The sequence below is a fragment of the Periplaneta americana genome, chromosome 3 (assembly GCF_040183065.1).
Source record: "Periplaneta americana isolate PAMFEO1 chromosome 3, P.americana_PAMFEO1_priV1, whole genome shotgun sequence".
Classification (NCBI taxonomy): domain Eukaryota; kingdom Metazoa; phylum Arthropoda; class Insecta; order Blattodea; family Blattidae; genus Periplaneta; species Periplaneta americana.
In genome coordinates, this window is record NC_091119.1 from 63,522,740 (window position 1) to 63,536,247 (window position 13,508).

Genomic DNA, 13,508 nt, shown 5'->3' on the forward strand with positions numbered 1-13,508 from the left:
AATCATGCAGAGTTTGCACAATTCCACACTGCCATGTGGTATCGTAAGCCTTTTCTAGATCAAAGAAGACCGCCACAAGATGCTCCATCTTGAGGAACGCATCTCTCTCAAGCCGAACAAGATGGTCTGCGGCGGATCTGTGCTTACGAAAACCACATTGGATATTAGATAATCGGTTTTCCGATTCCAGTACCCCCATCAGGCGTTTACTTACTATCTTTTCCATAACCTTACATACGCAGCTGGTGAGACAAATTGGCCTATAACTACCAGGTAAAGAAGGATCCTTTCCCGGTTTCTGGACTGGGATTACAATGGCGGAACGCCAAGAAGATGGAAATACACCCTCAGTCCAGATTTGTTGTATATTGACAGAAGAAAGGATTTTTCAGCTGGCGAAAGATGGAGAAGCATGCGGTTATGTATATTGTCAGGGCCAGGGGAGGTGTCAGGAGATGTGACTAGTGCCACCTCCAGCTCCTCGAATGTGAACGGTGCATTGTAGTCTTCAGTGTCATCAGATATAAAATTTAGGTTCCGTTTTTCTGCAGGATCTTCAATTATCAGAAATTCCGGGTCATAATTCCTTGAGCTGCTTATTTGTGCAAAAGTGGTAGCAAATATTTCAGTAATTTCTATGGGACTGGTGGTCGTTACGCCATTGTTTAAAAGGCCCGGAATTACATAACTATGTTTCTCCATTATTCAACGGACTTTGTCCCATACGATGTTACTGGGACGTTATTTTTCAATGAATTGACGTAGTTTGTCCAGGAATCTTCTTAGCATCGCATGCAGTGCGACGAGCTTTGGCTCGAAGACGTTTAAACTGGACAAAATTTTCTGGATCGGATGGTATTCAAATTGACGTAAGGCACGTTTGCGGTCTCGGATTGCATCTCTGCAGGCATCCGTCCACCAGGGGACAGAGAAGCGTTTTGGCCTGCAGGACGACCGGGGGATAGATAATTCCACTGACTTTATAACCACATTTGAGAAATGGTCTACTACAGGTATGCTCATTCTCTGACTCCCGATTACGTTCTGTAATCACAACCTTTGAATGTAGAGCGTGCTGTTCCCCGTTCGAAGCTCGACGGATGGCTGCAGAAGGCAGTTAAAGTACTTAGTAAACGCACAAACAGTGCGGGACAATGACACAGTCAAAACCTTCTGTAAGCAAACGATCATTCCGTACAGTGTGGGAGGAAGATTATTTTTGTTGTACGTTCGGTGAAAATGGAAAGTGATTACTATATTGTAAGGTACTGTCAGAATACTATTGAGACTGAGCAACATAAAACTACATTATAGGCTCTTCTACCCTGAACATGCCGAAGTGACAGAGAAGCTGTTTTCTGTAATATAGCCTATTTTCATATACCATTATTATTATTATTATTATTATTATTATTATTATTATTGTTATTATTATTGTTATTATTATTAGACTTATTATTATTATTATTATTACTATTATTATTGTGGTGATTTTATTCCAGCAGAAATAGATATTTTGATAAAATAATTTTTCAGGGATGCAACGTGCACTACAGCTTCAAGAATTGAAAGCACTTCAAGAAAGGCCAAACATTGAAGAGAGTCGAATAATTCAGAGTCTATGTTTTGGAGCAAGTTAGCCTATGTAGTATGTTGGGAATTAGCTAAGGCACTAAAACCCTTCACGGATGGTGAACTTGTAAAGAGATGTATGGTGCCTGAACAAAATCTAGTTAATTATGTCTCTGTACTGCAACAGTTCAAATGTGAATTCACAGAACATAGATTTAGTGATTTTAGACGTATGGAGAGTGATATTAGCATTTTTGTTAATCTTTTCGTAAATTTAGTACAATCCGTGAGAGTGCAGTTCCAAGACGAGTTAATTGATTTACTAAGTAACGTAGAATTCAGAACTAAATGCAGAGAATATGACTAGACAAGCATAGAATTATTTAAAAAATGAACAAAACTAAATGTTACAAGATGAGCTTATTCGTTGCCACTATGTTAGCTACCTTCGCCTCGACATATGTGTGCGCACAATTATTTTCGAGAATGAAGGTTACTAAATCCAAACATAGATCCCGATTAACAGATGAGCATCTTTAGCGCATTGCAGTAAATTCGTTGGAAATAGATTCTCGATTACTTGCAGAAAAGAATGCAGGTGTTAAATAGACCGCAAAGTAGACTATACAGTAGCGTGCAAATTAATCCGAACACGACATATTTTTACATTTTCTGTCATTGTTGGTCTCACAACTGCTCATACCGCTTTAATTGACATCTATAGTACGTGTAATTCCATTGTTGAAGGTCTGTCATTATTTTTCTTATAATATGTGACATTTTGCCTGTCGTTTTGTACTTATAAGCATTTCAGTTGTGTTGAAGACTTAATACTGCAATCCTGTGTACATTCTGTCGTCTTCACAAATGGATCCAACTCCACGAAAACAGTCTAAAATTATAACATTAGCAGAGCATTCTTCTATGACACAGAGGCAAATTGCTGCAGAATGTTACATCGGTTTGGCTACTGTTAATTCGATCATAAAACGATACAGGGAGACTGGATCCATCACACCCCAGAAAAAAGGAAACTGTGGCCGGAAAAGGAAGACTTCACCTGCAGATGATCGTTTAATTGTCATGAAAAGTAAATTAAATCCTAGACTAACTGTTGTCGACTTAACCCGCGAGTTAATGGCTGCCACTGGGGCGAATATTCACGTCACAACAGTGCGGCGTAGGCTTTTGGAAGCTGGACGAAGGGCTCGTACGCCTATTAAGAAGCAACTGCTAACCCCTGTTATGTGCAAAAAACGCTTAATGTGGGCAAAATTACATCAAAACTGGACAATGAATGACTGGAGAATGTACTTTTTTCCGATGAGCCTCATTTCGAGGTCCACGGCCACCGTGTTTCTTACGTACGGAAAGGATCCGAAAAAGTAACAGCAGCTCATCTCCAACAAGCACCCAAATACCCCCCTAAAGTAATGTTTTGGGGTTGTTTTACACATGAAGGGCCTGGAGCATTAACACCTATCAAGGGAATGATGAATTCTGACAAATATATTCACTTATTGGAAACCAGAATCGTACCCCAGCTGCAAAAATCATTTCCGGATGGCAGAGGTGTGTTCCAACAAGACCTGGCACCATGCCATACGTCTCGGAAAAACTACAGAATTCAACAAGAAGAATATTCAGGTACTCCCCTGGCCAGGCAACTCACCCGATATCAACCCCATTGAGAGCTTGTGGTCAATTTGCAAAAGAAGAATGCAAAAAATGGATTGTTCTACAAAGGAGAAGATGATTTCTGCCCTCACTGGTGTATGGTTTCGCGATGAAGAAATGAAGAATATTTGTGGGAAATTAATGGAATCCATGCCAAATCATCTCAGAGCTGTTATTAGGAACAAGGTAGGCCACATAGATTACTGAGGTATGTCTTAGATCCTTTTTTTTATCCCGTTTGAGTGTTTTTGCATAAGTAATTACGTTGTTCGGATTAATTTGCACGCTACTGTATGGTGGAATATGAAAATGATATTATCTACGATATTATTATATCATAACTATATTAAATATAATACATAATGTAATAACTGAATATTGCAGTGTATACTCTTTCCTTTTTCAAATTCAGTTTATTGTCCGCATTTGTAAGAGTGTAAGAACTATGCTACGGGTGGTGCTGCAATGTAGTTGCAGAGCACAGTCCGTTCACTGTGTGTGTTATGCAGTGCAGCATCATCCGTGTAATCGGGGCTTTTACAATTTTAAGCATACCTGGTCTACTATGAAGTCCACACTTTCATGTCCGATATCATCGAATGATATGGACTCCGAAAATCCGACCCAGACCGCCTTTTTAATAACCCAGTTTGGAGAGTGAGATTCCGCAGGACGTAGAGCAGACATGTGCATTCGGATGCAGTAGTGATCACTACCATGTAGGTCGTGAATCACAGACCATTCGAAATGCGTGGACAAAACTGGGCTACAAATGGAGATATCTATCAAGGAGTAAGTATCATAAGCAAAGGATAGGTGTGTTGCTTCCCCTGAATTCAGGGTAATCAGATTTAGAAGGATACACACCTCTGCTATTTTATTTCCTCTGTCATCACCGAAATTTGAGCTCCATGAGTGGTGGGAGGCATTGAAATCCCCCACTACCAGCAGTGGCGTATACTGGTTTAAGGGTATGGGCTACCACTGACCCTATTATTACACAAAATCTATTTTAAAAACCCTATAATAAAATTCCTTACCTATTTATATGTGAATTCCAGACGTCTTGATTGGGACGAAAATACTTTGATGACTTCGTCATTGAAATTACAGTTGGGCCGCTTGCGTAGTTTCTGTAGAAATGACTTTTCAATTGACATCAGTGCCAAGCCAGATAAACGTTCTTGTGTATGAGTTGATCTACAGTAGGATTTTATTCTCTTCAACGCAGAAAATGTTCTTTCTACCGATGCTGACGTAGCTGGTATTGTCACAATTAATGTTGCCAATTTAAGGACTTCAGGAATAACTTGGTTCAGCTGGTTTTCATATATGGCAGATAATATTTCATGGATAGGTTTGTTCGAAAAATCAAAGACTTCTGCTGAATATATTACACTTAATTCATTTTTCAAACGTACTTGATCAAAGTGACTGTCATAGGACTGAAATAATTTGTTTAGTACCTCATTCGGGAAGTTTTCTCTATAAGCAGAAAATTTTTGAGAATCTAGAAGATGTGTGAACTGAAGCTTTCCATAATCAGAAAATCTGTCAGTAATTTCCATGTGCATACGATCTAGTATGCTGTAGTACAGCTGCCTGTATTTCAATTCATCATCTCCTTTTCTTCGCTTTAATGGTGGTTCCATTGTATTGTCTGAAGAATTTTCATTTTCCATATTACTCCATATGGACGGAAACCAACTACGTCTGAACTCGGATATAGTATGTTTTAACTTTGATACCTCTTGCAAGCAGTATGCTATGTCTAGACTTTTTGTCTGAAGAATATTGTAGAGCACATCTGTATGTGCGAACACTCTAGCATAGACTTCAAGAAGAAATATATTCTGAAACTGTGAAAAAATACAAATATCCTTGAGCCTGCACAATTACATCATCATCCCAGTTTTCTTCAGAGTCATTACAAATGATATTTTCAAAGAAAGCGGTCAGTTGTTCTCTGTATTCCTTTACTGCATTTACAAGCCGAGATGTAAAATTCCATGTAGTTGGTGCTACTTTTGGGAGTTTCTTTTTCATAAATTCCTTGAGTTTTTCTGATCTTTTAGGAGATGATGAGAAAAATGCAGCTAAACCCGACAGTGTTTTGAAAAAAATGCGGCATTCTGGAATGGATAAAGTAGTTTGTTGCAAAATTAAATTGAGAACATGGCTGTAACAATGGACAAATAGTGCTTGAGGATACTTTTCTTGAACTTTTGTTTTTAAGCCATTAATATTTCCCGCCATAACTGAAGCACCATCGTATGTCTGTGCAATTAACTTATTGCCGACATTGTATTCTGCTATAACACCTTCCACATGCTGAAACAAAGCAGCAGCAGTTTTGCCCGATCTGACGTTTGTGAATCCTATAAACCGTTCTTGAACATTGGCAGTACTGTCGACGTATCTTAAAACAGTAGACAATTGACTCTGATTAGAGCAGTCACTTGTTTCATCGACAACAATGGCCACAAAAGGTGCTTCTATTTCAGATTTTATGTTCTTTATCATAACCCCACTTATAGCAAATATTAAGTCATTCTGAATTGCGGGAGAAGTACCACGGAATACTGTTGAACTCTCAAGATGATTGGCCAGTAAATGGTCAAATTCACTTAAGGAACTTAAATATTCAATATAATTTCCTCTATTGTCTGACTCCACACTCTCATTATGACCCCGAAAAGCCAATTCTTGTTTTCCTAGAAAGCAGACTGCGTTATTAAGACGCAGTAAAATCTCCCGATTTTTTTTGCACAAGAGCATTGTGTTGGTTGATGTGTAGAACTTTTTGCTTATCTAGCTGTAAATCAATTCTTGTCTTCCCAAAGTTTGCAAAGTTCATGCTACTATAAATATGAACTTTTGATTTGTCGTGTTTTAGGACTTCCGTTCGAAGGGAGTTCATATTAGAAAACCCCCCTTTTGACCACACATTAGTTTCGCGGCTAAATAACAAACATGGCCAGCAAAATAGTTTAGACAGTTTAGAAGTACCACACAACCAATTCCACTTACCATATGATGTTGAAGTGAAATGGCGTGTGTACTCACGCTGTTTTTTCTTTTACGTCCATGGACAAATTTAACTCAGGAGTTGGTCTTTCCATTTTCACAATTTCAACTTTCTCGTTGTATGTACGACGGTTAAAAGGCACTTTTAATAAACCTTCTATTACACAGTCATTTTCAACACAAACCTCTCCAGAAACTAGTTCTGCCATATTTTTCACAATATCACTTAATTGGGAAATTAAAAACTTAATAATTCACAATTAATATAACTCTTAGACACTCAAACAAATCACAAATTTAAAATACTGCACTGCAAGAACACAATCACATTAATGAGCTAGCGTACTAAGCATATTGTTGCTTCGCGCCTAAACCGATCACGAGAGCGGCAACTCCCTCGCCTACAGTGCACGATGGAAACAGGAGGGAGCGGGGGGACGGGGAGTTGTGCGACGTGAGCGGAACGGTCACAGGCTACCCTTCGCGGCAGCGGTTTCTCCAGTGATGCCGCCTTGACAACTTGTTTCTTTTCGAGAGCCCGGTAGTCCGCAAAATACGCCCCTGACTACCAGATATGGAGCAGGTACCTGCGAGAGAATGTGTTCAATTTCATGCACTGTCAAAGGTGTGTCTGGGGGCATATAAGCAGAGACTATTGAAAATTGTATGGTAGGTAAAGTTACTCGAGGAGCTATGCATTGATGTGGACTGTTAATGTTGATAACAGAGGAAAAAATACTTTGGTGGAGTAGGAGGACACAACCTCCGTTGGCACAAATACCGGCAAGGTGATCATTCCGGTGAATGTAGTATCCCGAGATACTCAGGGAGTTTTCGGGATGGAGGCGTCTCTCCTAGAGACATAAAATAGCAGGGTTCTCATGACAGATCAATTGTTGTAGTTCTGTATTTCTGCTGCATACACATTCACATTCCACTGTACAATATCAGTCATCTCAAGGAGCTAAATCATGTTGGTGGCTTCACAGGGGATATTAGACAGTAAAATCTCAATCGAAGGAAAATTAATTGGCAATAGAAATGAATCAATGAACTAGATTACATAAAAGCACATTTTACACTTTTAATTTCACAGGTCCATGTAAATGGCAGTTCTGCAGTTCTTATTGCAGGGCCGCCCCTGATTAACACCTAAATTAACTGTGAGAGAATTTTTCGTATATTCTCTCAGTTTAAATAAATGCATATAGTTCCAAAGAAAAGCAAATAAACTAAAATAATGCTATTAAAAGTACTTGAGTAAAAACAAAAAAAAAAAAAAACAATGATGATGAAATGAATCGAGAGTTCCACACCAAAAGTTACACAGCATTTGCTCTTAATGGGTCAAGGGAAAATTCCGGGGAAAAAAACCTCAACCAGGCAACTTGTCTCAACCAGGATCCGATCCCGAGCCCACTAATTTCGCAGTCAGACATGATGACCACTACTCCAAAGTGGTGGACGCAGTTTACACAATTGTTGTTTAGTCAAATGTCCAAAGACATGTTTGAACCTCACAAGCAATACAAGAAGGCACCACTTATGAGACAACTAGGCGAGGAGATAATGGGGTAGGTTGGCCAGTTCCTTTCCCTCTAATATTACATAATGTATCTCAACACTAATATAATATTGTATATATAAAATTACATTTTCTTAATAGCAGATACTTTTTAATCCTAAAACGTGTCCACTATTGGGATTTTCCACTGTTTCAACCAGATCAAACACAGTCTAGTGATCCACTGCAGTTTTACTAGATTCATGTCATCATTTTAAAGGACATACTTTCAACCATATGAAGTCAGGCATTCTTTTGAAAATGTTTTCTCCATCTCTGTCTATATTGGCGGGAACAGCGATGATTAGCTTTATTGTAAGTTCTTCTAGAATATACAGTACCGGTAATCATCTTTTTTCCTTATTGGAAATTAAAATAAAATAATGTAATATAAAAAAATTAATTTTAGATGCTATAACTTACAGTACTTATTGATGTCTTTCAGTGTTTATACGGTTATTTCTCCTAAGTTATTGAATTATTATGTTACTATTTAGGTTTATGAGTCATTACACCTGAAAATATACACTTAAAATTCCATAGTTTTCACTTGAATGGCAATGGTATTTATAAAAAGTTTCAATCATTATCACACAAGAATTTATGCTTCAAAATACTGTATCTAATTATCATTATCATCTTAGGCTCTTTTAGCCTGTACCAGCTTCTCTTTACACTCCTCATTAAATTTGTGTTTGTGCTGTTTCTACTTTCAGTTTCACTGTGTTTCAATTAAGAAGAGAAGGTATGCCAAATACAGTAATTGGATGGTATATTAATAGTTCATCAAAATACATCTATGTACGGTAGCTCAGTTGGTAGAGCAGCTGGATACGGACTGAAAGGTCCGGGGTTTGATCCCGAGCGGTGACAAGATTTTTTCTCGTTGCCAAACTTTCAGAACGGTCCCAAGGTTCACTCAGCCTCCTATAAAATTGAGTACCGGGTCTTTCGCGGGGGTAAAAGGTGGTCAGAGCGTGGTGCCGACCACACCACCTCAATCTAGTGCCAAGGTCATGGAAAGCATGGGGCTCTACCTCCATGTCCCCCTCCAAGTGCCTTCATGGTATGTGACAGGGATACCTGATACCTTTAGCTTTTTCTTTTTACGTCTATGTACAGTAAACTTGTCCAACTTTGTTCTGTATGTACAAAGAAAACTTTTAACCCTTAAGTAATTGCACAGGGTGTTGACGGAGCTGTTAACTATATATTGAGTATGCCTGTACTTCTGAAACTTTCAATACCTTTCTTAGAATTGGTAAGGGAACAATAACCATAAACATGTTTTAAATCGGAATTTGCATACTTGAGATAACGGTTTATGTGGTGTGGTGTGATGCCAATATCCTGTGCTCCTATTATAAATAGTAACAGTGACTAAACTGACAATACTTGTGTAACAAATAATAACAACCGCTTAAAGTGGCGACTGTGTGCACAGAAAAATCAAGAAAGTGGTCTGGAAAGTAAGATAAAAAGTAAATTATGATTAGGAGTGAATAGACATTCGAATATTACATGTGAACCAATATTGAAATATTACCATTACTGTACATTGATCTATAACGTCCACACTTGTGGAGTAACAATTAGCGCATCTGGCCGCAAAACCAGGTGGCCCGGGTTCGATTCCCGGTTGAAGCAAGTTACCTGGTTGAGATTTTTTCCGGGGTTTTCCCTCGACCCAATATGAGCAAATGCTGGGTAACTTTCGGTGCCAGACCCCGGACTCATTTCACAGGAATTATCATCTTCATCTCATTCAATGCTAAATAATCTAAGATGTTGATAAAGCGTCGTAAAATAACCTACTACAACAACAAGATATTAAAGTATTTTTGTGTGTGTGACAGAAATATAACGAGCAAGAACATCTGCTTCAAAACATAATACAGACCATGACAGAAATCCGATGTGACATTAAAGACATAAAGGAGCACGTCTTAAATAAACATTCACCAGTAAGTAAACACTTCTCCAGTATTTTAAGATTGCCATTATAATTACTTACATTTAGGCCTTTTGGCAAAATTCGTAAGTACCTAGATGATGCTTACATCTGACATCGCTCATTAGATCTGTTGATATACCACAATGGCAGTAAGACTTTATTAATTTGTTTTATTTTACGAATGATAGTAAATTAAGACTGGAAAGGAAATATGAGTAAATCAATCAAATGTCTCAACACCGTCTACCACAAATAATTATTATTCCACTTGTTAGAAATGATGCGTGAATTTTGGTTCATGTTTTATACTTTGTTATGGCAATGAAGATAATTTTCAGCGTGCAGCTTTGTTACAGATTCTAAATTTTCAATGCAAGATTTTATAGGTTAAAGTAGGGATTTGCAGGTGTCAGAATATATTTTTAAAATTATTTCTTACGGTAAAGTACAGTCGGAGGATTGAAAAAAAAACAGTACACATTTTCTTAACATGTCGACTACTGGTGCTCTTACCTTATAGCATATTAGATTAAGAACCAGACCCCTTATGTAGGCAATCAATCTGTCTGCTTTTCAGGAGAAGCGAAGCGTCCCTTTTATTGAAGAAAGTGAGACAAAAGCTATTGCATCAGTGTGCAAAAAGAATCGAAAGTCGACCTGGTTGGCAAGTTGGTATAGCGCTGGCCTTCTATGCCCAAGGTTGCGGGTTCGATCCCGGGCCAGGTCGATGGCATTTAAGTGTGCTTAAATGCGACAGGCTCATGCCAGTAGATTTACTGGCATGTAAAAGAACTCCTGCGGGACAAAATTCCGGCACATCCGGCGACGCTGATATAACCTCTGCAGTTGCGAGCGTCGTTAAATAAAACTTAAAAAAAAAAGAATCGAAATGTTATGACTCAGATGGGTGAGGATAATCAATCAATCAATCTTCTTAATGTATCCAGCTGTTTGCTGACAACATAATGTCCACTATAGTCCACTGTAGTCTATTCAGTTATTGTTTTTCACGAGAAAAGAGGGATATTTTGATCGGTGTTCATTATAGATGCCTGTTGCTAGTATCTAGAGGTGGGGTGTAGTCAATATATACTGCAGGGCTGTGTCTTCTGCAACTGGTACTGATGATTTTAATTTACTTCTTTTGTGGTTTATGGATGGAAAGTATAGAAGAATGTGTTCCAGATCTTCATCATGATTATTACACCACAGACAAGTAGGATTATCAGAAATGAGAAATCGGTGTAGGTACAATTGTGTGACAATGTGACCTGTTCTGGCTCTTGTTAAAAATGTTTAAACATGTCTGGGCAAGTTTTTATACATATCCAGGTCATTATGTTTTTTTTTATTTTTTTTTATAGACTGTAAAATTTTTCCTTTGTCAGAAGAGAGCCAATTGTTAATCCATAGGTTTATAAAATGAGACTTTACTGAAGCAAAAGCACTGGATAGAGATATCACTTGGAGAGGTCTTGGATGCAAATATGTTGCCTGTTTTGCATAATTATCGACTTTCTCATTTGCAGGAGAACCGAAAGAGCTTTCTGGAGAAGATTAAAATCTTCAGAAAAAGGGGAAATCAAACTCCAAGTGAAATAGGTGAGATTTCAAGTTACCAAGAAGATAGTGGTGACTAAACAGACCAAGTAGGTGCAAGAGCTCTAAAATTGAAAGCAAGTGAGAGGAGTTGATTCTTAATTATTTTTCAGAGAGATTGATTATAGAGTGAATTGCTAGGAGAGGCAATGACCTCTGTCAGAATGATTGGAATCTGACTCCTCCTGTCAGTAATTTGGTTCCAATTTGTAGATGCACAATATCTGAATCATGGAATATACTTTCAAGTTTGAAATGAAAGATTAATCTGAAGACTACATATACAGGATGATTCACGAGGATATACCGTCACTTACAGAGCTTATTTCCGAAGACATTCTAAGCTAAAAATGTCATATAGAAACATGTGTCCTAATCCCAATATTTTCAAAGTTACACAAAATATGAAGTTGTTTGAAAATACCTTATTTCTTTAGTTTTAAGGGTAAAAAAATATTACAAATAGAGAATGAACTATTCAGAAGTATCATTTCTTTAAATGACTAGTGTTCTGAAACTTAAAATGTGTTGTCAATTGCTTTGCACAGATTTTATTTTTCAATGTTTAACTAAAAATGACATCTTTCTTACGCACTTATCACAAAAATTGTTACAAATCATACGACTTTAGGAACTTGATTCTTTACAGTTTAATTACGCATCTTAATGTACAGTCTTAAAGAATTTACAAGAGTGGCGTGATTTGTAACAATTGTTGTAATAAATGCGTAAGAAAATGTAATTTTGTAGTTAAAAATCGAAAAAAAAAAAATCTGTATGAAGCAACTATGGAATTCACAACACATTTTTAGCTTCCGAATATTAGCTAATTAAAGAAATGTTACTCATGAATAGTTCATTCTTTATCTGTAATATTCTTTTACGCTTAAAACTCAACAATAATGGTATTTTACAAACAATTTCAAATTAGTATAACTCTGAAAGTATTGAGATTAGGACAAATGTTTATATGATATTTTTTGCTCAGAATGTCTTCGGAAATAAGCTCCGTAAGGAACGGTAAATCCTCGTGAATCACCCTATATTTACATTTCTGGGACCGACTATTTGTTTTAGGTCTGCATTTGGTGTTCACATAATGCAATTCTTTTTGGACATATTAATTGAGGGGCTTAGAACAAAAAGCAGGTAAGTGACATTATTAAAAAAAATGAGGTAAGTGATTACACTGTGCAGTGCTGCTATATGGGCATCATTTCACCAAACTAGTGTATAATATTTCATTGCATGTAGAACTTTAACTGTAATTTCCTCAAAACTAGGTTTCCGTCACTTACCTGCTCTTTGTTCTAAGCCCCTCAATTGTCCATAAACAGGGATAGAATAAAAGTTAATTTGGTTAATTTCCATGCTACATATACAGAGTGAACCATTAGCAATGTCATTAATTTCAGGAAGTTATTCTTTGAGATATTTGAAACAAAAAAGTTCAATACAATTTTGGTCGTTTTTGCTTCCTTTCTGAAATAAAAATTCTTTTATATCAAATATTTCATAGCATATTTTTGGAATGCGATTGATTGAATCCCCAATATAGGGTAAACATTGATAATTTCGTGGCAGTGGTTATTTCGTGATACTTTTTCTTTGTTTTTTCGTGAACTAACCAATGGTGTTACGAGATTAAAATTTCCGCCAAGGGATTGTATATGTTGTCCAGTTTCCAGAAACATACAGCTACGCTTTGTGTGACTATTGTAGCTGCTTCAGTGAGCTTTTATGTTTGGAGAGAGCAAGTTAGCGTCGACTTCTCAGGCGTACAAATTTTGTGGATGTTTGTAATTACATTACAGGCTTATTACTAAAGGTAAGCAAATGATATTTGGAACAAAGATTTATTATACCTTAATGAAATTTTAGGAAATGTTTTTCGAATTTTAGATACAGCTGTAGTCGCCATATAGGCTTAGCTTTACTGATAGAAATCTTAGCTGTTTGAGGCGAAATTTTGTTGAGTATTAAGCGTTACATTTTATACTATTTTAAAAATTGTATTACAATACGAATTTTAGAAATCTGAAGATAAGATATAACAAAAAAGAAAAGGGGGACGCAATGGATTCAGTGTAGCTTCTGTTTGATTTGTTATCATGC